Source organism: Apodemus sylvaticus, chromosome 14 (assembly GCF_947179515.1).
Source record: "Apodemus sylvaticus chromosome 14, mApoSyl1.1, whole genome shotgun sequence".
NCBI lineage: Eukaryota > Metazoa > Chordata > Mammalia > Rodentia > Muridae > Apodemus > Apodemus sylvaticus.
In genome coordinates this window covers 47702522-47725705 of record NC_067485.1, presented here as the reverse complement: position 1 = coordinate 47725705, position 23184 = coordinate 47702522, and the positions used below count along the sequence as shown (strand labels likewise).

Here is a 23184-nt window from a genome sequence, read left to right as displayed (position 1 = left end):
TTTATCTTGGTAGATCTTGCCTTTGACCAGTATGAAGTCTCCTTCCTTATGCTTTTTGATAAATTTTGGTTAAAAATCAATTTTACTAAACATTAGAATGGCTACTCCAGCTTGTTTCTTGGGACCCTTTGCTTAGAAAATTGTTTTTCAGCCCTTTATTCTGAGATAGTATCTGTCTTTGACACTGAGGTACGTTTCTTGTATGCAGTAAAATGCTGGGTCCTTTTTGCATATCCAATCTGTTAGTCTATGTCTTCTTATTGGGGAATGGAGTCCATTGATGATAAGAGAAATTAAGGAATAGTGATTGTTACTTTCTGTTATTTTTGTTGTTAGAGGTGGAATTATGTTTGGCTATCTTCTTTTGGGTTCGTTGAATGATGATTACTTTCTTGCTTTTTCTAGAATGTAGTTTCCCTCCTTGTGTTAGTTTTCCATCTACTATCCTTTAGTGCTGGATTTGTGGACAGATTTTGTGAAAATTTGGTTTTGTCATGGAATATCTTGGTTTCTCCATCTATGGTAACTGAGAGTTTTGCTGGGCATAGTATCCTGGGCTGGCATTTGTGTATCTTAGGGTCTGTATGACATCTGCCCAGGATCTTAGCATTCATAGTCTCTGATGGGAAGTCTGGTGTAATTTGATAGGTCTGCCTTTATATGTTACTTGGCCTTTTTCCCTTGCTGCTTTTAATATTCTTTCTTTGTTTTGTGCATTTGGCATTTTGAATATTATGTGACAAGAGGAATTTCTTTTCTGGTCAAATCTATTTGGAGTTCTGTAGACTTCTTGTATGTTTATGGGCATTTCTTTCTTTAGGTTAGTTTTCTTCTATAATTTTGTTGAAGATATTTACTGGCCCTTTCAATTGAGGATCTTCATTCTTTTCTATACCTATTATCCTTAGGTTTGGTATTCTTAGTGTGTCCTAGATTTCCTGGATATTTTGGGTTAGGAGCTTTTTGTCTTTTGCCTTTTCTTTGACTGTTGTGTCAATGTGTTTTATGGTATCTTCTGCACCTGAGATTCTTTCTGCCTTCTCTTGTATTCTGTTGGTGATCCGTGCATCTATGACTCCTGATCTCTTTCCTAGGTTGTCCATATCCAGGTTTGTCTCTCTTTGGAGGTAGTAACAAGGGTAGGGGTGAAACTGGAAGGGCTTGGAAGTGAATGTGATCCAGATACATTATGTAAAATTTTCAAATAATAAAAATATTATGTTAAAAAAGTTTATCATTTTTGTTTAGCTTTTCGGAAAAACCAATGTTTTGTTTATATTATTCTATGTATTTTTAACAAGTGGCTTATTAATGCTTTTATCATTTTTTTCTTTCAGCAATTTTCAGCTTAGCTCCTTTTCCAAGATCTTAGGTATATATTTAGGCCGATTATTTTAGCACTCTCCTTTTATGTATGCATTTATTGCTATAAATGTCCCTCTCCCTGATTTTTAAAAAAATGTTGTTATATACTGCAGATTTTGGCACATTGAGCTGTAATTTTCATTTCTTTCTAGGGTATTTTAAAGGTTTCTTTTAATTTGACTCATTGGTCATTTTGGAGTAGGTCATTCTAGCTTCTGTCTGCTTTACACTCTTTTGGTTGATTTCTTTCTTTATCCCACTGTGATATAAAGATTCATTATATGATTTAAATTGTTAAAATTATTTTCTTCTATTTTTGAAATTGTATGGATTAAAATTAAAAACATATATTAATACTTGTTTCATGACCTATCATGAGAGAATATTGGAGCATATTATATGTATTGATAAAAACATCAGTAATGTAAAAATAAATGCATGCAGTTGAATAAAATATGTGACCATTTGTCAGATTCACTTGCTCTATAATATAGCACAACACATATATTTGTCTGGATATTCTGCTCCTTGGGGAAAGTGGAGCATTATACTTCCCAACTACCATTGTGTTAGCCTAGTCTATATTTCCCTAAAATTCTAATAATATCTGATTTATGGATTTTGTTGGTTTTATGGTGTACCTACATGTTTTTTGCTGAATTGATCCTTTTTCTCAGTAACGCAATAGCCTTGTCTCTGGTTTGTTTGTTTGTTTGTTTGTTTAGTGTTGGTTTTATGTGATCAAAGTATAGCTGCCACTGCTCATTTTTGCCCTAATTTCATGACACATCTGTGGTGGTTTTAAATATGCTTGGCCAACAGGGAGTGGCACTGCTGGGATGTGTGGCCTTCTTGGAGGAAGTGTGCCACTGTGGGAGTGGGCTTTGACACCCTCCCTCAGGCTGCTTCGAAAACAGTCTTCTAGTGGCCTTCAGATCAAAATATAGAACCCACAGCTTCTCCAGCACCATGCCTGCATGAACTCTGCCATGCTCTCAACCTTTATGATAATGGATTAACTTGTAAGCTAGCTGTAATTAAATGTTATTGTTTTTTTAGTAAGAATTACCTTGGTCATGGTGTCTCTGCACATCAATGGAAACCATAACTAAGACAATTCATTTCCAACTCTGACATTCAGTCTATCTTTTTTGTCTATGGATATACATATGTGTATATGTCTTGTGGGGTTGTAGCATACTTACTTAAATGCATATGTATGTATTGATACACATGCACAGACCTCTGGCCATGCAGGGGCCAGAGGTCTGGTGGTACTCTTATTTTTACAACTATATAGAAGACTCAAACACGTAGAAGCTTGAACTAAGACAATTAACTGAAGACCCCACAAGACAGTCTCTTCAGTGAACAAGACAGTAAATTGGAGATTAAAATATGTGGAAAAAACTCAGCAGGATAATTTGTACATTGAAAAATAATACAAGAGAAATACTAGACATCGTCAATCAAATAAAAGCATCCGGAGGATTGACAGTATATAAGACTATGCAGAAGAATACATTTCATGTATGGATGGGAGACAAACATGAAACAATTATATACTCAGGCATTTATAAGGAAACTGTAAAGAATGTGCCTTATATTTTTAAGATGTATTTTTTGGCCCCGGCTGATAAATCAACACAGGCAAGAGTTATGTGGAGAAGTCTCAGATATTGGACAGATCTAAGCTATACACAAAGCTATCTAAGCAGTGAGCTAGTAAGCAATGTTCCTCCATGGTTTTTGCTCCAGGTACTTGTCTTGAGTTCCTGCTCTAATTTCTTTCAGGAATGGACTGTTCCTTGAAAGTATAAGCCAAATCACCACTTTACTCCTGTAGTTGTTTGGGCCATGGTGTTTATCACAGTAACAGAAAAGCAAAATCGAAAACAGAATTCTGAAATACATTCAAGAGTTCAAACCTTAGAACTCATGCACTATAAGAAGTTGAGATAAAGAAGTTGAAAGGAATAAAGTTTTATTGAAATATCAGAAAACTTCTAAAACCCAGAGAAGGAAGCATATGGACAAACACAAGAAGCATTTAGAATTTCAATTATTCATGGCCAGCTATTACAGCTATTGTGGAAATCAGTGTGGCAGTTCCTAAAAGACTGAGAACAGAGTTATCACATGACCCAGCTCTACCACCTCTGTGCACACACCCAAAGGATTCTCTTTTCTTCCATAGAGACACCTGTGCATCCATGCTCCTTGTATGCTCATATCCATTATGAGAGCAAAAACTTGTCAACGGCTTCTATGTCTATCAATAGGCAAATAGATAGGGAAAAACGTATGTAGTCATAATTAAATTTTGTTCAGTCATAAAGAAGAAATGAAATTAGCATAAAAATGAATGAATCTAGATAGAATGATATTAAGCAAGGTGACCCAAACTCAGAAACACAGAAATTATGTTTTATGTTCCCTCTCATAAGTACATCATATTTTGTAATGTATCTACATAATTCAATATAATATGGACAATGCCTAAATGACTAGAAAAGTGGCCATAGAAGGATAAAAATGAAGTTGAGGCAGAGGGGACATATTTGATATGAAAACAGAAAGAAGTGGATGTGATGAAAAGGAGGAGACTCGGCTAAAACAGACTTTGCTCATTAATGCCATGCTAACTTGTATCTTGCATGCTAGTTTAATAAATGAAATAAATAAAGATGTCTGAAAAAGAAAGCAACTTTATTCCCAATAATAATAAAATATCTAGGAATAAATTTAATGAAAAATTGGATAGGATCTACAATTAATACTATAGAATATTGTCAAAAACATGGCATGATAGCCTGCATTCATGAACTGAAAAATTAATATTGATAATGCCACCATGTTACTCAATGTGATCTATAGATTCAATTCAGTTACCATCCTAGTCATTGGTAAATGTCAGTTTTCAAAGAAACAAAGAATCCTCCAAATATCTATAGATCAAATATCTTCCCACCTTTTTCCACCTATTTCTGGTTGGTTGACTTGTCTTGGCACTCCGTAGTCAGTCCTCTGTACCACAGCAGGTCCACAGTCATGTCCCTGTCCTCAAACACACTTGATGCCATCCACATTTTATTTTATTTCCCACTGCACCAGTGATATTGAACTTAGTGTATGTTCCCAATGTCTTTCCCCCCATCCTGTAAATGGACAATCCTAAGCTTTGTTATATTCAGGAGAGTCAGTTCACTTGAACAAAGCCCAATGAAAACAAGCTTAACAAATTAGGCAGTTCTTAGAACCAGGGTACCTTCCCCAAACTCCAGGCAGTGGCACGATCAAACAGCATTCGAAACTGTGTGAAAGTGAGGCACAGATAACCATTTAATCGGCATTTGAAACTTGGCTACACAGTTCAGTGGAGATTAAACTGCATAGGCTTGGTCCGTTGGGTTCCGTGCAGGAGTCTACTGCAAATAAGTGGCCTCTGACAAGTGTTTAACTTTTGCACCTTTTGATCATCATGTCGCCCATGAGTGTAGTGAATACTTGAGAAATTAGCAGCACTGGCAGTCACTATGATCCTGTTTTGGGCATTAACCTATTTGTCATGGTGGACAGTCCTCATGTTTTTGAATTTGGAGAAAGACCATTTAACCTTCAGCAGAAGGTTGCACACCAAGGACATTTGCTTTATGACTCCTGGAAGAATGACACCAAGTATTTGGATCAAGTTCCACGGCAAGGCTTTCTATAACTAAACCAATTAGGGGTGAGTAATTAGGGTGGGCCACATCCCTCTTCTGTCGGCTTCAGCCAAAAAGCTTGTTTATTAATTCTTTGCAGTCTATAATCTTTGAGTCTATAATTGATCATATACTTATCCTTATGAAAAAAGAAAAAGAAATGCTGGCAAACCCATAGCTTCTCTATCATCTCATAAGCAGTCTAGCATTCAAAAAAATAAAAGAAAGAAAAAAGAAAATGAATCCAGGAGGGAGGATGAGTATCCAAAAGGTTTAAGGGATTTACTTTCACAATACCAGCACAATTGGAATATACTATTGTGCTAAGGCTACTACTAAAGTTAGCCACTATGGACCAAAGATGCTCTAAGTTACACAAAGGTCCAAGCTTGACATGAAGGACCTAACACCTGTGAAAGTCCCTGATTGGGAAGCATTTGTTTTACTTTAAATTTTAATTTAAAGATTTTTATTTTTGAGATTGTAAGTCTATCATTTCTTTCGTTCTTTTTCTCCATCCAACCCCTCTCATATATTCTCTCTTGCTCTGTGCCACGGACTGACCCAGTCGTGGGAGTCACTACCGAGGGAAAATCAGGGCTTTGGATTCAGGAAGGCACAGGTTCGGCGAGATGACAGACAGACACACCAGAGAGCGGTTTGAATCTGCTGCAACTTTACTTTTTAGTCAGGCATATTTATAATACATTGAGGAACAGATCGAGGTTAGCATACCTCCAGAAACACTCAAACATTTGCTAAACAAGGTACATTTCCATCTTAATTAGAACAGCAATTATACATGACATGATGTCCACAGGAACTTTTACTCTGTGAACCGTAATCAAAAGCAAACTATGATCATGAATCTCAGACATATAGTGTTCGATTCTAACTTGTGGTTACTTATTAAAGTTGTGTTAATAATCAATAGGAGAACTTGGGCCTTCAGACCAATTTGCATGCTTAAAGCCTTCTTCTGTCATCAAAAGTCAAAATGCTTTAAAAATGAACACATATACATTACAAGAGCCTTCTCTACTGCCTTGGACAGCAAACACCACAGTGATCTGGCTCAAGCTAATCTATGTCCATAATCTCAAGAAAATTATAGGACCTTCTAACCTTCGATGTTTTTATCCATCTATTACCTTCTTATCATAAGTACCTGTATAAAGCAATAGCTCATCAGTAGTCCTATACTTTTTCACATTGTTTTTCTTCTTGTTACAAACTATTTACCATTACCTTTACTAAGGCTAGTAATAAATACGGACCCTGTTAAAGCATTCCAAGACTTTCTTTCACTAAGGTTAAACATGAGTTCATTGAGTTTAGGACTGGAAGCGGTAGGTGTTATCGCCACATCCTCTTTTTCTTTCCACCGGAATACCAAGTTCTCCTTTATTAATTAACCTGCTTGTAGGCTGGGATCGAGCTGTATAAAGAATTAAGAGTAGGAAGAATAAAGACAAAGTGCAAAACCCATAACCCAGGAAGCACAATATCCTTAGAGAACATCAAGGCCTTTTCTTAGGCCAGAGGTGGGCACACTGCCAGGGACCTCCAGGGAGCCTAGCCCCGAGGGGCATTTTTCTCCCGTCTGCCTTTTCTCCCTACTGTCATGTCACACAGATGACACTGGAGTTGGTGTAGCAGCTCTGTTTTGAATTAATTGCCTCCTTTTTTGTTAATAGTTGTTGTTGTTGTTGGTGGTGGTGGTGGTGATAGTGGTGGTGGTGGTGGTGGTGGTGGTGGTGTGTGTGTGTGTGTGTGTACTTGTTTGCATATACTTGAGTGCAAGGGCAGACCAATAAGCATTGGATAAGCAATTGATGTGCTCTTCCCTGGGGAAGATGGCGGTCAAATCTGTGTTTTAGAGGCTATCACAGCTGATTTTCTTGCTGTTTCTGGGCACATGACAGAGCTCTGCTTCAGGTACGCGTGTCTATTCCACAACAGTTAAAAAATAAAATTCCTTAGGCCAACATTAGTTAGCAGGGTTTGTTAGAGTAAAGGAAACAGACTACTTAGACAAGTTCACACAAAAGGAAGGTATGGAAAAGCCACTTAACTAGCACAGCCTAGTAAGTCAACAGTGAGTTACAGTCTAGTTCACTAACTGTAGAAACCAAAGCTCAGGCATTGTGACTGAACTCCATACTGGATTGCTCACTGGTCCTGGTGCAATAGCTGAGTCCAGATATGTGGGCTCTTACAATTCTTATCTTAGCACACATCTTGCATTTGACATTCCTGACCTTTCTGCTGCCCTTTCTTAATTATCTCTTACTAAACTATTGCACTCGAAGCTTGTCATAGCTTTTTTTCCCCCAACACACCTTTTCTTTCTATGCAACAGCATCAAAGATGATTATTTTTAACTACTAGCTAAAAGCTATATATAACCATAGCTAGAGTTGGCTCACACATTTACTTTGACCTCCAGATGCATATATCTAGCCACCTATTTATCCCAGAGTCACTCCGCACTGCTCATGCTGAAGACCAAAGCACAACTTCTCTCTCCAAATCTTCTGCCCCCTGTGTCTAGATGCTCCATCCAACTTCCTGACCTTTTTCTCCACCACCATGGGGTTTTCCATGTTCTGACCTAGCTTCAGGGAATGTTCTTTCATCCCATTCCTTAGGTAAACTGCAGATATTTTTATACATTGTTTTCTCAGAAAGAAAGCAAGGGCCTGCAAACCTAGGTCAGTGTTCCACATATTGCATTATTTTCCATTGACATACTCACCTAAGCATGGATGTTGCACCCATTAACTAGTGTTATTCTTTGGCAAACATTTAGGGCTTCTATATTCTCTTATGTCATAGATGTTTCCCCACAAAACCCTCATCTGTTATTGATTTCATAGTTCTCTGGTGCTCAGACAGAATGCACTATTAATAACACTTGTTAATTCAATAAACAGTCATAAATTCAGTATTAGTATGTAGTGAGATACTACTTACTCTCTCTGAAAACTTTAAATAGTTCTAGGCTTTCTGTGGGTGCCAAAATCCAAAGTATTTTGCAGATTGCCTCTGCATGCATCTCTCTCTCTCTCTCTCTCTCTCTCTCTCTCTCTCTCTCTCTCTGTGTGTGTGTGTGTGTGTTTGTGTTTGTGTGTGTGTGTGTGTGTGTGTGTGTCTCATTTGTGGTAGTTCCCCCCCAACTTGACAAAGGTTAGGGTCATCTGAGAAGAAAGGTTAGCAGTCTAGAGAGCTCCTTTTTCAGGTAGATCTGTAATCCAGGCTTGGGGGAGAATTTTCATGATTAATTATTAATGTGGGAGGACCCATTCCATAGGGACAATGCCACTTCTGGGCAGGTGATCCTGAGTGATATTAAAAAAGCGGGATGATCAAGCCAGTAGACAGTGTTTTTCCTTGGTCTTTGCATCTAGGTTCCTACCTTGAGTTCCTGGCCTGAATACTTCTGATAGAATGTAACTGTAAACTAAATAAACCCTTTCTTCTCCAAATTGATTTTGCTCATGGTGTTTGATTGCAGCAACAGAAAGTGAACTAGAATACCCCTTCATACTTGAAATTATTTCTACATCATTTTATCACATTAATCAATGTTAAAAGTTTTTATAGATATTATTTAGAAAATAGTAAGGAAAATTTGCACATGTTCAGTACAGTTCCATTTTCTCTAAATATTTTCAATATTGCTTGTTCAAATCCCCAGATTCCTTGGATAGAGAGGGATAACTGTATTTTCAGATACCCTTTTATTTATGTGTATTGGTTGGTTTATTTTTTTGTATGGTTAATGCCAGATGAATCTAATATAAAGGGCATGCTGGGGACTATTAGAATGTTCTAAGTTTCAATGAGCAAACTGATCTTTCTTTTCTTTTTGTAGTCTCGCTGTATTCTCTAGGAATTTATTGAAAAGAAAGGAATCTGGGGATTTGAACAAGGAGGCAGGAAATCTGGGAACTGTTGTAGAATTTGAACACAGTTAATTTTATAAATATGAAGACATTTAAAAAGGTGAAATATAGCAAATAAATATGTGCAAAATGACAAACAACTGCAATGGATAAAATACTCTAAGTGTCTGTTAAGTACAAAGAACTATACAAGAAAACACAGCACAAAGCACAAAGCTCAATAGAAAAATAGGCAGAACTGTAAACAGGCAGTGATAGATAGATGTACAAGCTGAAAGGTCTTGGGAACAAAAACCCTTCATGTTTTCAGCACCATGGAAAAGTAGATCAAAGTCATTGCTGGGTGACAGTTGTAGGAACAGAAGTTCAAATGAGTGTCGCCTATTGCTCAGGAGGCTGGTCAGCACATGAGTCCTTCTTTCCCTTTGAGTGATGAAAACTACATGCAGAATTTTATTTTAAAAACACGAGTGGATACATTCAACTTCTTCAGGTATAGGTTTAGGATGCAAAGCACCTCCAATCCAACTAGACTGGTTACTTCCATAACCGCCATAGATCAAGTTAGTTTTATAACATTCAGGGTCAACTCTTGGTAAGAGCATTGCTGGCTTTCCCCACCTTCAACAGACTTCCTAGCATCTTCCACAACTACCAAAAACTATCCAAGAATTAAAAAGCTTCCAGTTAATTTCCAACATGATTCTCTCTTACCTGTATTCACCATGTATGGTGTCTTCAGCAACAGGGACTTGCCATCTAGCTCTGACAGGCACCTGAGTGCAATGACAGTAGCCTTCACTGCTCTAAGAACTTTTGAGTTCTCCTTGTTCAATAGGGAGGTAGATCACATCTGACACTGATATGTTTTTTAATAAGCTATGGCTTCTGGGCACAGCATTATTCACCTATGATGGTTACTTCCTTTCATACTCTTTCTATGAAGAGCAACAAGATTTTATGTGTATAGGTATTTTGCCTCCATGTATGTCTGTACACCAGATACAAGCCTAGTTTCCAGAAGAGAGCATATAATCCCAGATCACTAGATTTCGGATGCTTGTGTGTTATCATATGAATGCTGGGAAACTGAACCTTGAAGAGCAGCCAGTGCTTTCAAGGGCTGAACCATCTCCCCAAACTGCAAACTCTTTTTTAAATTTGTGGATTTTTGTGTATCTTACAGAGTAGTATATTTCCATATGCCTTTTGCCTATATTCTTGGTCCTGGTTATCCTTCCCCCATGTTATTCATTCCACAATATAACCAACCCTATCTCCAACCAAACCTTCCCATTCTCAGACTTCCTCTCCTTGTACATCATGTGTGTTCTTCCTGCTACAGTCCCTTCCTAGCGCCCTGTCTTTATATACTCTCACCCCAAGTTAAACAAATACAAAAATTCAATGCTGGATTCACGTATGACAAAGAATGGTGTTTTTCTTTCTGAGCTTGGGTCCCCTCACTCAGTATGAAATTTTCCAGTTTCGCCCATATTCCCAAAGTTTTCCTGTGTCTCTGTAGCTGAATACAATTCCATTTGTACATGAACATGTTCATTATCCATTCCTCAGTTGATGGTGACCTAGACTGACTCTAGTTTCTAGGTGTTGCAAGTAGAGCAGTACAAGCATATACTTGCAAGTATCGCTGTAGTAAGATAGAGAGTCTTTTCATTATAGACCCAGAAGTGGTATACATAGTTGGTATGTGATAGCTTTAGTTTTAGGACTTTGAAAGTCATCCCCAGTGATTTTTATATTGGCTAACAGAGTGATGAGGAATTCCCTTCCCAACAATATTACCAGTATTTGCTCTTATATAATTTTTTCTTGAGGCTAAACATTCTGTCTAGTATGAAATTGAATTTCAAAATACTTTCAATTTTTACTAGTTCTCTGAGAATTTTGTTCATTTTTAAAAATCATTTTCACCATCCTGCCCCAGCTCCTCTCAAATTACCCCTGTTCCCTACCAACCCAATTCTGTGTCTTTTTAACCCATCAAATCCAAATTGTCTTGCCTGATTATTCTCGAATGTGTGTACTTCCACTGAAGTGTGGTTGGGTTACCAAAGGCTCCATCCATTCTTAGAGAAAATTGACTTTCCCTCTGCCAGTAACTATTAACTACTAGAAGCTCCTAGGCTAGGCCAGACACTTCATTTCTAAATCTCCTATGCATGCTGAGATTTGGTGTGCATTGAGTTTGCACAGGCCTTGTGCATGCTGCCACAGCCATTGTAAGTTCATATGTCCAGCTACACAGCTGGAAGACACTGTTTCTGTTGCTCAACTATAAAATATTACAATCTTTCTGTTGCCTCTTCTGCTATGATGTACAATGCCTTCAGAGAAGGAGATGCAGTAGAGATGTCTGTTTACACTGAGCAGCAATCTTTTTTCTCTGCACCTTGGTAAATTGTGGGTCTCTGTGTTAGTTACCATCTACTTGAAATAGGAGCTTCTTGTATGAGTATTGAGAGGTTCATTGATCAATGGGCATAACAATAAGTCATTAAGAATCAGTTCAATACTAGATTTAGCAGAATAGCAGTAGCAGGTTTTAGCACCATCAACCTGTCGGGTCATAAATTCTGGAATGATAATATCAGATATGGGTTTCACCTGGTAGGGGGTGTACAGGCTGGTTTTGTGTGTCAACTTACACAGGCTGAAGTTATCACAGAGAAAGGAGCTTCATTTGGGGAAGTGCTTCCATGAGATCCAGCTGTGGAGCATTTTCTCAGTTAGTGATCAAGTAGGGAGAGCCCCTTGTGGGTGGTGCCATCCCTGAGTTGGTAGTCTTAGGTTCTGTAAGAAAGCGAGCTGAGCAAACCAGGGGAAGCACGCCAGTAAGAAACATCCCTCCATGGCCTCTGCATCAGCTCCTGCTTCCTTACCTGCCTGTGTTCTACTCCTGACTTCCTTTAGTGATGGACAGAAATGTGGAACTGTAAGCTGAATAAACCCTTTCCTCCCCAACTTGCTTCTTGGTCATGATGTTTGTGCAGGAATAGAAACCCTGACTAAGACGGTAGTGGGGCGGGGAGGGGGCTATATAATTCATTCAGAAAGTTGCTGGTCATTCTCATGATGTTTGACGCCATTCTGTTCTACTTGGCTATGTATTTCCAGGCTAGTCATTATTGTAACTACCAAGGTTCCCAGGCAGGTAAGAATGATGCTTTTATTTTCTCCTCCAGTAGTGTACATAGTATCTCCAAGTACAATAGCAAAAAATAGAAAGGAGGAATAAAACTTTTAGGTCAATAACAGCTTGATTTCTCATGTTCTATGACTTGAGTATGAGGTATCTGTGAGGTAATCAAGAATATCGACGGTACACTGTAATGTCTTGGGAGTCTGTAAGATGCCATTGGGTAAGAACTGCAAAAGACAACCGATTCCTGGCATGGAAGTTTCTGCAGCAGTAGACTACCAAATGTCTTTCTGCAAAAAGTCTGTAGTAAGTTTGAATTGTATTTTCTTTTTGCCTAAGGGTATGGACCACTGTTAAATGTTTATTGTCCATTTGTATTATTTGTTTTGAAATTATTTTTTTTGTTTTGAGATTGTATTATTTGTTTTGATTTTGTTGAGATTTGTTTGATTTTGTTGAGATTTGTTGAGATTTGTTTGATTTGTTGAGATTATATGTTTTGAGATTGTATTATTTGTTTAGTTCCACATGCAATTTTTTTTAAAATAATCATGTTGTTTTCCTGATGCTTAGTCTTTGAGTTTTATTTAATATTCTAGGTACTAATCCTTTGTCTAACATATGGCTGGCAAATATTTTCTCCTGTTCTCTAGCTGGTCTCTTCACTTTTTAAACCTTTGATATAAAATAAATTAGTTTCATGAAATACCACTTGTTAATTATTCTTCCTATTTCTTGGGTAAACAGTCAATTCAGAATGTTTCTACCTCTCATTATATCTTAAAGTATTATTTCTGCTTTTCTCTGGAAGTTTCACTTCCCACCTTTACATTAAGGTATTTGATCCATTTGGAGTTGCTTTTTAAAAAGAATTGATTTTCTTATGTACCTGTATGGGCCTATGGGTGTACACATAGGTGTGTGGATACTCACAGAAGCCAGAAGATGACATCAAAATCCTCTATCACTCTCTATAGGGTCACTTCCTGAACCTAGGGATGGTATTTTCTTGACAAGAATGGAAATCAGTAAGCCCCAGTAACCCTCTAGTCTCTGTTCCTCATAGAAAAAGCACCATTGACATTCAAGGGATAGTCGGTTTGCTATATTGAGCTATTTTGAACTGCAAGAGCTCAAACTGAGGCATTTCTTCAGCCCCTATAGGTTATTTATGTATTTATCTATTTAATTTACTTTTTAGAACATAAGAATCCAGAGTCACATTTACAATCAGACCATAAATGCATGGAGTAAGCACTGAGGTACAAGCCCACCAAACATTCTCTGGAGGCAGCATGTATCCTGCAACAGTAAGGGATACAGTGCAGTCACAAAAGTGAGAATAGGCTGGGAGTACCTTATTTGTAATGCAAAGTCCCTGTCAGTAACCAGCAGTTCTGTGTTAAGTCTAGGGCAAGAGGAATTAAGAACCATCAGTCCAATCAGGCTTTTTTTTTTAAATTTAATTTAATTTTATTTTCTATATTCTATGTTTACATTCCAAATGATTTTCCCTTTCCCGGTTCCTCCCTCCCTATAAGTTTCCTAAGTCCTCTTCCCTCCGTCCATTCTCCTATCAACCCCCTCCTACTTCTCTGTCCTGGTGCTCCCATACAATGCTGGAACAAGCCTTTTCAGGATCTGGGACCACTCCTTCCTTCTTCTTGGGAGTCATTTGATATGTGGATTGTGTCTTGGGTATTCAGAGTTTCTGAGCGAATATCCACTTATCAGTGACTGCATTCCATGTGTGTTCTTTTGTGATTGCGTTACTTCACTTAAGACGATATTTTCCAGATCCAACCATTTGCCTAAGAATTTCATGAATTCATTGTTTTTAATTGCTGAGTAGTATTCCATTGTGTAAATATACCACATTTTCTGTATCCATTACTCCATCGAGGGACATCTGGGTTCTTTCCAGCTTCTGGCTATTATAAATAGGGCTGCTATGAACATAGTGGAGCATGTGTCCTTATTGCATGCTGAAGAATCCTCTGGGTATATGCCCAGGAGTGGTATTGCAGGGTCCTCAGGAAGTGACATGCCCAGTTTTCTGAGGAACCGCCAGACTGATTTCCAAAGTGGTTGCACCATCTTGCAATCCCACCAGCAGTGGAGGAGTGTTCCTTTTTCTCCACATCCTCGCCAACACCTGCTGTCTCCTGAGTTTTTAATCTTAGCCATTCTAACTGATGTAAGGTGAAATCTCAGAGTTGTTTTGATTTGTATTTCCTTAATGACTAATGATGTTGAACATTTCTTAAGGTGCTTCTCAGTCATTCGAAGTTCTTCATGTGAAAATTCGTTGTTTAACTCTGTACCCCATTTTTAATAGGGTTATTTGGCTCTCTGGAGTCTAGCTTCTTGAGTTCTTTGTATATATTGGATATTAGCACTCTGTCGGATATAAGGTTGGTGAAGATCCTTTCCCAATTTGTTGGTTGCTATTTTGTCTGCTTGACTGTGAACACAATGACAAGGTTGCTGCATCACCCCCCCCCCCGGTGTACCCAGATAGTTGGGAGGCTAATGGCTGGTGCAGCAAAGCATAAGCGCATGCAGGCAGGATCAGGAGCACTGGGGTCACAGTTTCAGTGGATCAACAGGATGTGGGGTGACATTCCATCATTCTTGTGCCAGTTTGTTTGGAAGTCTTCTCCACTTTCTTTCTTATGCGTTAGTTTAGATTGTATAACCAAACTGTAATTTAAATTTCTATCCGTGCTATTTGAAAAGTGGCAATCACAAGCATTGAGGATTCTATAGCCAAAAAGATTCACTTGCTATACATAGAGGAAACTTGGCTAGAGACATTTTCTTGTCTCAGCCAGTCTTAGAGCTAGCTGTTCCCATGTTTGGGGCCCAGTGTATACTTTATCTTGTTTGTCTTCTTGATTTCTTTCTTCTGTTCAGTCGCCTGAATCTTTATGGTGTCTCCCACTGTCAAATCTGATTTTTATAACTTTTGGTGGAATTCATATTTTCTCTTCTCCTGTTGAAACAAGAGGATATTCACTTCCCCAATGCACCACATTTCCTGTCTTCTGGTCTAAGGTTATCACATATATAGGCTGATCTGAGTCTTCTGCACTTTCTAAAATGCAGTGTATTTTAGTAGCTGTACTATTTGTCTCATTGGCAGTCAAAAAAATCTAAAGTCAAAAAAGCATTATTTAAACTATCTTGAGGGATCTCCATGTCCCCCATCTGTTCTATAATCAGACTCCTTTAGAGTCTGATTAGATCTCTCCAAAATTCGTTTGACCTGTGGGATTATAAGATGTATCTGTAACATTTGAATGCCATAATACATAAAAACATTGTCTTCTAGTGGATACATACATCAAAGCATCAACTCTGATCTGAAAAGGCATCATCTCTAATAAATGTTCAATCTTGGAATCATCCTTTATAGGATTTTACTGCATAGTGATCTGATAGGAGGCATGGGATTATTTCGATCTTTTTATATTTATTGAGGTCCATCTTGTGACCAATTATATGATCCATTTTGGAGAAGGTACCATGAGGTGCTGAGAAAAAGGTATACTCTTTTGCTTTAGGATAAAATGTTCTCTATATATCTGTTAAATCTAATTGGTCTAAAGCTTCAATTAGTTTCACTGTGTCCCTGTTCACTTTCTGTTTTCCTGATCCGTCCATTGAGGAAAGTGCAGTGTTGAAGTTACCCACAATTATTGTGTTAGGTGCAATGTGTGCTTTGAGCTTTAGTAAAGTTTCTTTCATGAATGAGGGTGCCCTTGCATTTGGAGCATAGGTGTTCAGGATTGAGAGTTGTATTTTTCCTTTGACCAGCAAGAAGTGTCACTCAGAGTCTTTTTTGATGACTTTGGGTTGAAAGTCAATTTTAGCTGATATTAGAATGGCTACTCCAGCTTGTTTCCTGAGACCATTTGCTTGTAAAATTGTCTTCCAGCCTTTTACTCTAAGGTAGTGTTTGTCTTTGACACTGAGGTGTGTTTTCTGTATGCAGCAAAATGTAGGTTCCTGTTTATTTATCCATTCTGTTAGTCCATGTCTTTTTATTGGGGCATTGAGCCCATTGATATTAAGAGATATTAAAGAATAGTGATTATTACTTCCTGTCATTTTTGATGTTATTTTTTAAATTTGATTGGTTATCTTCTTTTGCATTTGATGAAATAAGGTAACTATCTTGCTTTTTCCAGGGTGACGTTTCCCTCCTTGTATTGGTTTTTTACTCCTATTATCCTTTGTAGGGCTGGGTTTGTGGAAAGATATTGAGTAAACTTGGTTTTGTCATGGAATATCTTTTTTTTCTTTTTTTTTATTCGATATATTTTTTATTTACATTTCAAATGATTTCCCCTTTCCTAGCCACCCCACTCCCAGAAAGTCCTGTAAGCCCCCTTCTCTCCCCCTGTCCTCCTACCCACCCCTTCCCACTTCCCTGTTCTGGTTTTGCTGAATACTGCTTCACTGAGTCTTTCCAGAACAAGGGGCCACTCTTCCTTTCTTCTTGTACATCATTTGATGTGTAGATTATGTTTTGGGTATTCCAGGTTTCTAGGTTAATATACACTTATTAGTGAGTGTATACCATGATTCACCTTTTGAGTCTGGGTTACCTCACTTAGTATGATGTTCTCTAGCTCCATCCATTTGCCTAAGAATTTCATGAATTCATTGTTTCTAATGGCTGAATAGTACTCCATTGTGTAGATGTACCACATTTTTTGCATCCACTCTTCTGTTGAGGGATACCTGGGTTCTTTCCAGCATCTGGCAATTATAAATAGGGCTGCTATGAACATAGTAGAGCATGTATCCTTATTACATGGTGGGGAATCCTCTGGGTATATGCCTAGGAGTGGTATAGCAGGATCTTCTGGAAGTGAGGTGCCCATTTTTCGGAGGAACCGCCAGACTGATTTCCAGAGTGGTTGTACCAATTTGCAACCCCACCAGCAGTGGAGGAGTGTTCCTCTTTCTCCACACCCTCTCCAACACCTGCTATCTCCTGAATTTTTAATCTTAGCCCTTCTGACTGGTGTAAGGTGAAATCTCAGGGTTGTTTTGATTTGCATTTCCCTAATGACTAATGTAGTTGAGCATTTTTTAAGATGCTTCTCCGTCATCCGAAGTTCTTCAGGTGAGAATTCTTTGTTTAACTCTGTACCCCATTTTTTAATAGGGTTGTTTGGTTTTCTGGAGTCTAACTTCTTGAGTTCTTTATATATATTGGATATTAGCCCTCTATCTGATGTAGGATTGGTGAAGATCTTTTCCCAATTTGTTGGTTGCCGATTTGTCCTCTTGATGGTATCCTTTGCCTTACAGAAACTTTGTAATTTTATAAGGTCCCATTTGTCAATTCTTGCTCTTAGAGCACATGCTATTGGTGTTATGTTCAGAAACTTTCTCCCTGTACCGATGTCCTCAAGGGTCTTCCCCAGTTTCTTTTCTATTAGCTTCAGAGTGTCTGGCTTTATGTGGAGATCCTTGATCCATTTGGATTTGAGCTTAGTACAAGGAGACAAGGATGGATCAATTCGCATTCTTCTGCATGCTAACCTCCAGTTGAACCAGCACCATTTGTTGAAAAGGCTATCTTTTTTCCATTGGATGTTTTCAGCCTCTTTGTCGAGGATCAAGTGGCCATAGGTGTGTGGGTTCATTTCTGGATCTTCAATCCTGTTCCATTGATCCTCCTGCCTGTCACTGTACCAATACCATGCAGTTTTTAACACTATTGCTCTGTAGTATTGCTTGAGGTCAGGGATACTAATTCCCCCAGACTTACTTTTGTTGCTGAGAATAGCTTTAGCTATCCTGGGTTTTTTGTTATTCCAGATGAATTTGATCATTGCTCTTTCTAACTCTGTGAAGAATTGAGTTGGGATTTTGATGGGTATTGCATTGAATCTGTAGATTACTTTTGGCAAAATGGCCATTTTAACTATATTGATCCTGCCGATCCATGAGCATGGGAGGTTTTCCTATTTTTTGAGGTCTTCTTCCATTTCCTTCTTCAGAGTCTTGAAGTTGTTGTCATACAGATCTTTCACATGTTTGGTAAGAGTCACCCCAAGATACTTTATACTGTTTGTGGCTATTGTGAAGGGGGTCATTTCCCTAATCTCTTTCTCAGTTTGCTTATCCTTTGAGTATAGGAAGGCCACTGATTTGCTTGAGTTGATTTTATAACCTGCCACTTTGCTGAAGCTGTTTATCAGCTGTAGGAGTTCTCTAGTGGAGTTTTTTGGGTCACTTAGGTAGACTATCATGTCATCTGCAAATAATGATAGTTTGACTTCTTCCTTTCCAATTTGTATCCCTTTGACCTCCTTATGTTTTCTAATTGCCCGAGCTAGTACCTCAAGTACAATATTGAAAAGATAAGGAGAAAGGGGGCAGCCTTGTCTGGTCCCTGATTTCAGTGGGATTGCTTCAAGTTTCTCTCCATTTAGTTTGATGCTGGCTACTGGTTGGCTGTATATTGCTTTTACTATGTTTAGGTATGGGCCTTGAATTCCTGTTCTTTCCAAGACTTTAAGCATGAAAGGATGCTGAATTTTGTCAAATGCTTTTTCAGTATCCAATGAAATGACCATGTGGTTTTTTTCTTTGAGTTTGTTTATGTAGTGGATTGCACTGATGGATTTCTGTATATTGAACCAACCCTGCATCCCTGGGATAAAGCCTACTTGATCATGGTGGATGATCGTTTTGATGTGTTCTTGAATTAGGTTGGCAAGAATTTTATTTGAGTATTAAAATGGCCATGTTCATGAGGGAAATTGGTCTGAAGTTCTCTTTCTTTGTTGGATCTTTGTGTGGTTTTAGTATCAGCGTAATTGTGGCTTCATAGAAGGAATTGGGTAGTGTTCCTTCTGTTTCTATTTTGTGGAATAATTTGAAGAGTATTGGTGTTAACTCTTCTTTGAAGGTCTGATAGAATTCTGCACTGAAACCATCTGGTCCTGTGCTTTTTTTGGTTGGAAGACTTTCTATGACTCCTTCAATTTCTTTAGGCATTATGGGACTGTTTAGATGATCTATTTGGTCCTGATTTAATTTTGGTATTTGGTATCTGTCAAGGAAATTGTCCATTTCCTCCAGATTCTCCAGTTGTGTTGAGTACAGGCTCTTGTAGTAGGACCTGATGATTTTTTGGATTTCCTCAGTTTCTGTTGTTATATCTCCCTTTTCAGTTCTAAGTTTGTTAATTTGGATACTTTCTCTGTGCCCTTTGGTCAGTCTGGCTAAGGGTTTATCTATCTTGTTGATTTTCTCAAAGAACCAGCTCCTGGTTTTGTTGATTCTTTGTATGGTTGTCTTTGTTTCTACTTGATTGATTTCGGCCCTGAGTTTGATGATTTCCTGCTTTCTACTCCTCCTGGGTGAAATAGCTTCTTTTTGTTCCAGGGCTTTCAGGTGTGTCATTAAGCTGGTAGTGTATGCTCTCTCCATTTTCTTTTTGGAGGCACTCAGGGCTATGGGTTTTCCTCTTAGCACTGCTTTCATTGTGTCCCATAGATTTGGGTATGTTGTGTCTTCATTTTCATTATGTTCTAAAAAGTCTTTAATTTCTTTCTTTATTTCTTCCTTGACCAAGGTATCATTGAGTAGAATATTGTTCAATTTCCACGTGTATGTGGGTTTTCTGTTGTTTTTGTTGCTATTGAAGACCACTTTTACTCCATAGAGATCTGATAGGAGGCATGGGATTAGTTCGATCTTCTTATATTTGTTGAGGTCTGTCTTGTGACCAATTATATGGTCGATTTTGGAGAAGGTACCATGAGGTGCTGAGAAGAAGGTATATTCTTTTGCTTTAGGATAGAATGTTCTATATATATATCTGTTAAATCTAATTGGTCCAAAGCTTCAATTAGTTTCATTATGTCCCTGTTTAGTTTCTGTTTTCCTGATCGGTCCATTGAGGAAAGTGCAGTGTTGAAGTTACCAACAATTATTATGTTAGGTGCAATGTGTGCTTTGAGCTTTAATAAAGTTTCTTTTACGAAAGAGGGTGCCCTTGCATTTGGAGCATAGATGTTCAGGATTGAGAGTTCTTCTTGTTGTATTTTTCTTTTGACCAGCAAGAAGTGTCCCTCAGAGTCTCTTTTGATGACTTTCGGTTGAAAGTCAATTTTATCTGATATTAAAATGGCTACTCCAGCTTGTTTCCTGAGACCATTTGCTTGTAAAATTGTCTTCCAGCCTTTTATTCTAAGATAGTGTTTGTCTTTGACCCTTAGGTGTGTTTCCTGTAAGTAGCAAAATATAGGGTCCTGTTCACGTATCCAGTCAGTTAGTCTATGTCTTTTTATTGGGGCATTGAGTCCATTGATGTTAAGAGATATTAAGGAATAGTGATTGTTACTTCCTGTCATTTTTGACGTTATTTTTTAGATTTGATTGGTTAACTTCTTTTGGGTTTGATGAAAGGTTACTATCTTGCTTTTTCCAGGATGAAGTTTCCCTCCTTGTATTGGTGTTTTCCTCCTATTATCCTTTTAGGGCTGGGTTTGTGGATAGATATTGGGTAAACTTGGTTTTGTCATGGAATATCTTAGTTTCTCCATCTATGGTGATTGAGAGTTTTGTTGGGTATAGTAGTTTTGGCTGGCAGTTGTGTTCTCTTAGAGTCTGCATGAGATCTGCCCATGATCTTCTAGCTTTCATAGTCTCTGGTGAGAAGTCTGGTGTGATTCTGATAGGTCTTACTTTATATGTTACTTGACCTTTTTCTCTTACTGCCTTTAATTTTCTTTCTTTGCTTAGTACATTTGTGGTTTTGATTATGATGTGACAGGAGGTATTTCTGTTCTGGTCCAGTCTGTTTGGAGTTCTGTAGGCTTCTTGTATATTCATGGGCATCTCTCTCTTTAGGTTAGGGAAGTTTTCTTCTATAATTTTATTGAAGCTATTTGCTGTCCTTTTAAGTTGTAAATCTTCACTCTCATCTATGCCTATAATCCTTAGGTTTGGTCTTCTCATTGTGTCCTGTATTTCCTGGATGTTTTGGGTTATAAGCTTTTTGCATTTTGCATTTTCTTTAACTGTTGAGTCCATGGTTTCTATGGTATCTTCAGCATCTGAGATTCTTTCTTCTATCTCTTGTATTCTGTTGTTGATATTTGCAACTATGTCCACTGATTTCTTCCCAAGGTTTTCTATCTCCAAAGTTGTCTCCCTTTGAGATTTCTTAGTTGTTTCTACTTCTGTTTTTAGATCCTGGATGGTTTTGCTTAGCTCCTTCACTTGCTTGTTTGTGTTTTCCTGTAATTCTTTAAGAGATTTTTGTGTTTCCTCTTTCATGACCTCAGCCTGTTGACCAAAGTTCTCCTGTATTTCTTTAAGTGATTTTTGCATTACCTCCTTATTGGCTTCTGAATTCTCCTGAATTTCTTTCAATGATTTTTGTGTTTCCCTTGTAAGGGCTTCTAACTTTTGATCCATTTTCTCCTGAATTTCTTTAAGAGATTTATTTATGTCCTTCATGTGTTCCTATACCAGCATCATGACCAGTGATTTTAAATCCAAATCTTGTTTTACTGGTGTGATGGGGTATCCAGGACATGCTGGTAGAGGAGAATTGGGTTCAGATGTTGCCATATTGCCTGGATTTCTGTTAGTGACGTTCCTACGTTTGCCTTTTGCCGTCTAGTTCTCACTGGTGTTAGTTGGTCTTGTCAATGCTGGACTCACCAGTGCAAACTGCCACTTCCCAGTTGGTCTCAGGGTGCAGAGCTGACCTCCTGCACTGACTGGAGACTGGGTGCTGTGGCCCAGGCTGTTGTGGCCCAGGCTGTTCCAGATCCAGAGGCAGAGACTGGAAGGCTCCCACCAGAGGCCTCAGGGCTGGATCCTCTGCTCTGCAGGGCCTGACTCACCAGAGCATGCTGCTTCCTCCCAGCTGGCTTCTGGGTGCACACCTGGCCTCTTGCACTTCCTGGAGATGGGGTGCCTTGGCCAAGGCTGTTCCCGATCCCGAAGTGGAGACCAGAAGGCTCCCGCCAGAGGCCTCAGGACTGGATCCTCTGCTCTGTAGGGCTGGACTCACCGGAGCATGCTGCTGCCTCAGGACTGGATCCTGTGGCCCAGCCTGTTCCCTATCCTGAAGCGGAGATCTGAAGGCTCCCGCCAGGGGCCTCAGGACTGGATCCTAAGCTCTATGGGGCCGGACTCACCAGAGTGTGCTGCTTCCTCCCAGCTGGCTTCTGGTTTATTATTTTTGACAGGATGAATGACACAGATCTAATTTTATTCTTCTACATGTAGACTTTTCAGTTTTCCTAATATAATTTATTAAAGAGGCTATTTTTCTCCAGTGAGTGTTTTTGGCATTTCCTGGAAACAACAGGTGGCTGTAGCTACATAGGTTTATATACAGATTCTATTATGTTAAATTTATATACATGTCTGTTTTCATGATGCCAATGCCATGCTGTTTCTGCTGATAAGGATCAGTAATATATTTTGAAAGTGGGTATAGTGTTAAATCAAGCTTAATGACGATAATGATGATGATGATGATGATGATGATGATGATGATGATGATAATCGCCCCTAGAGGCATTACAGATGTGGCTGCTATGTCACATATGTGTCAGTAGGTGGCAGAGTAGAGAAAGCCTATGTCTATGCTTAATGTTCTGGCCTAGGACCAGATGAACCAGAGACTACTACCAGTCCTAAACTAGGGAGCTCAGACATAGAGGTAACCTGAGATAACAAGTCCTGTACCAGGTAGGCCTAGACAGCCTCCCAGGACAGGAAGCAAGCTGGAGACTAGAAGAACCCTGTATGGGACTGTGGGCCCCAATCAGGAGTGAATCTGAGACAGGTGGCCACTTGGGAAGTCCAGGTGAGGAGTGAGTCCAAGACAACTATCAGACTGATGTCATAGGGCTCAGGCAGAGAACTAGATTGAAATGAACACCAGTCTGATACCACTCAGGCCTTTTGGGGAAGATCACATTCAAGACGATCCCTGCTCCGTGCCATAATTCCTGAGACCACTCCTGAGATGACCCCAGACACTCAGAGG

General features: G+C 38.7%; 1 non-coding gene across 1 annotated transcript; it reads left to right on the top strand.

Moving 5' to 3' along the window:
* Positions 1-22696: 22696 nt before the first annotated feature.
* LOC127665308 (small nucleolar RNA SNORA17) lies at positions 22697-22824 on the top strand. The gene has a single exon (XR_007973359.1). It is a non-coding gene; the product is annotated as a small nucleolar RNA SNORA17 (small nucleolar RNA).
* Positions 22825-23184: the final 360 nt, after the last annotated feature.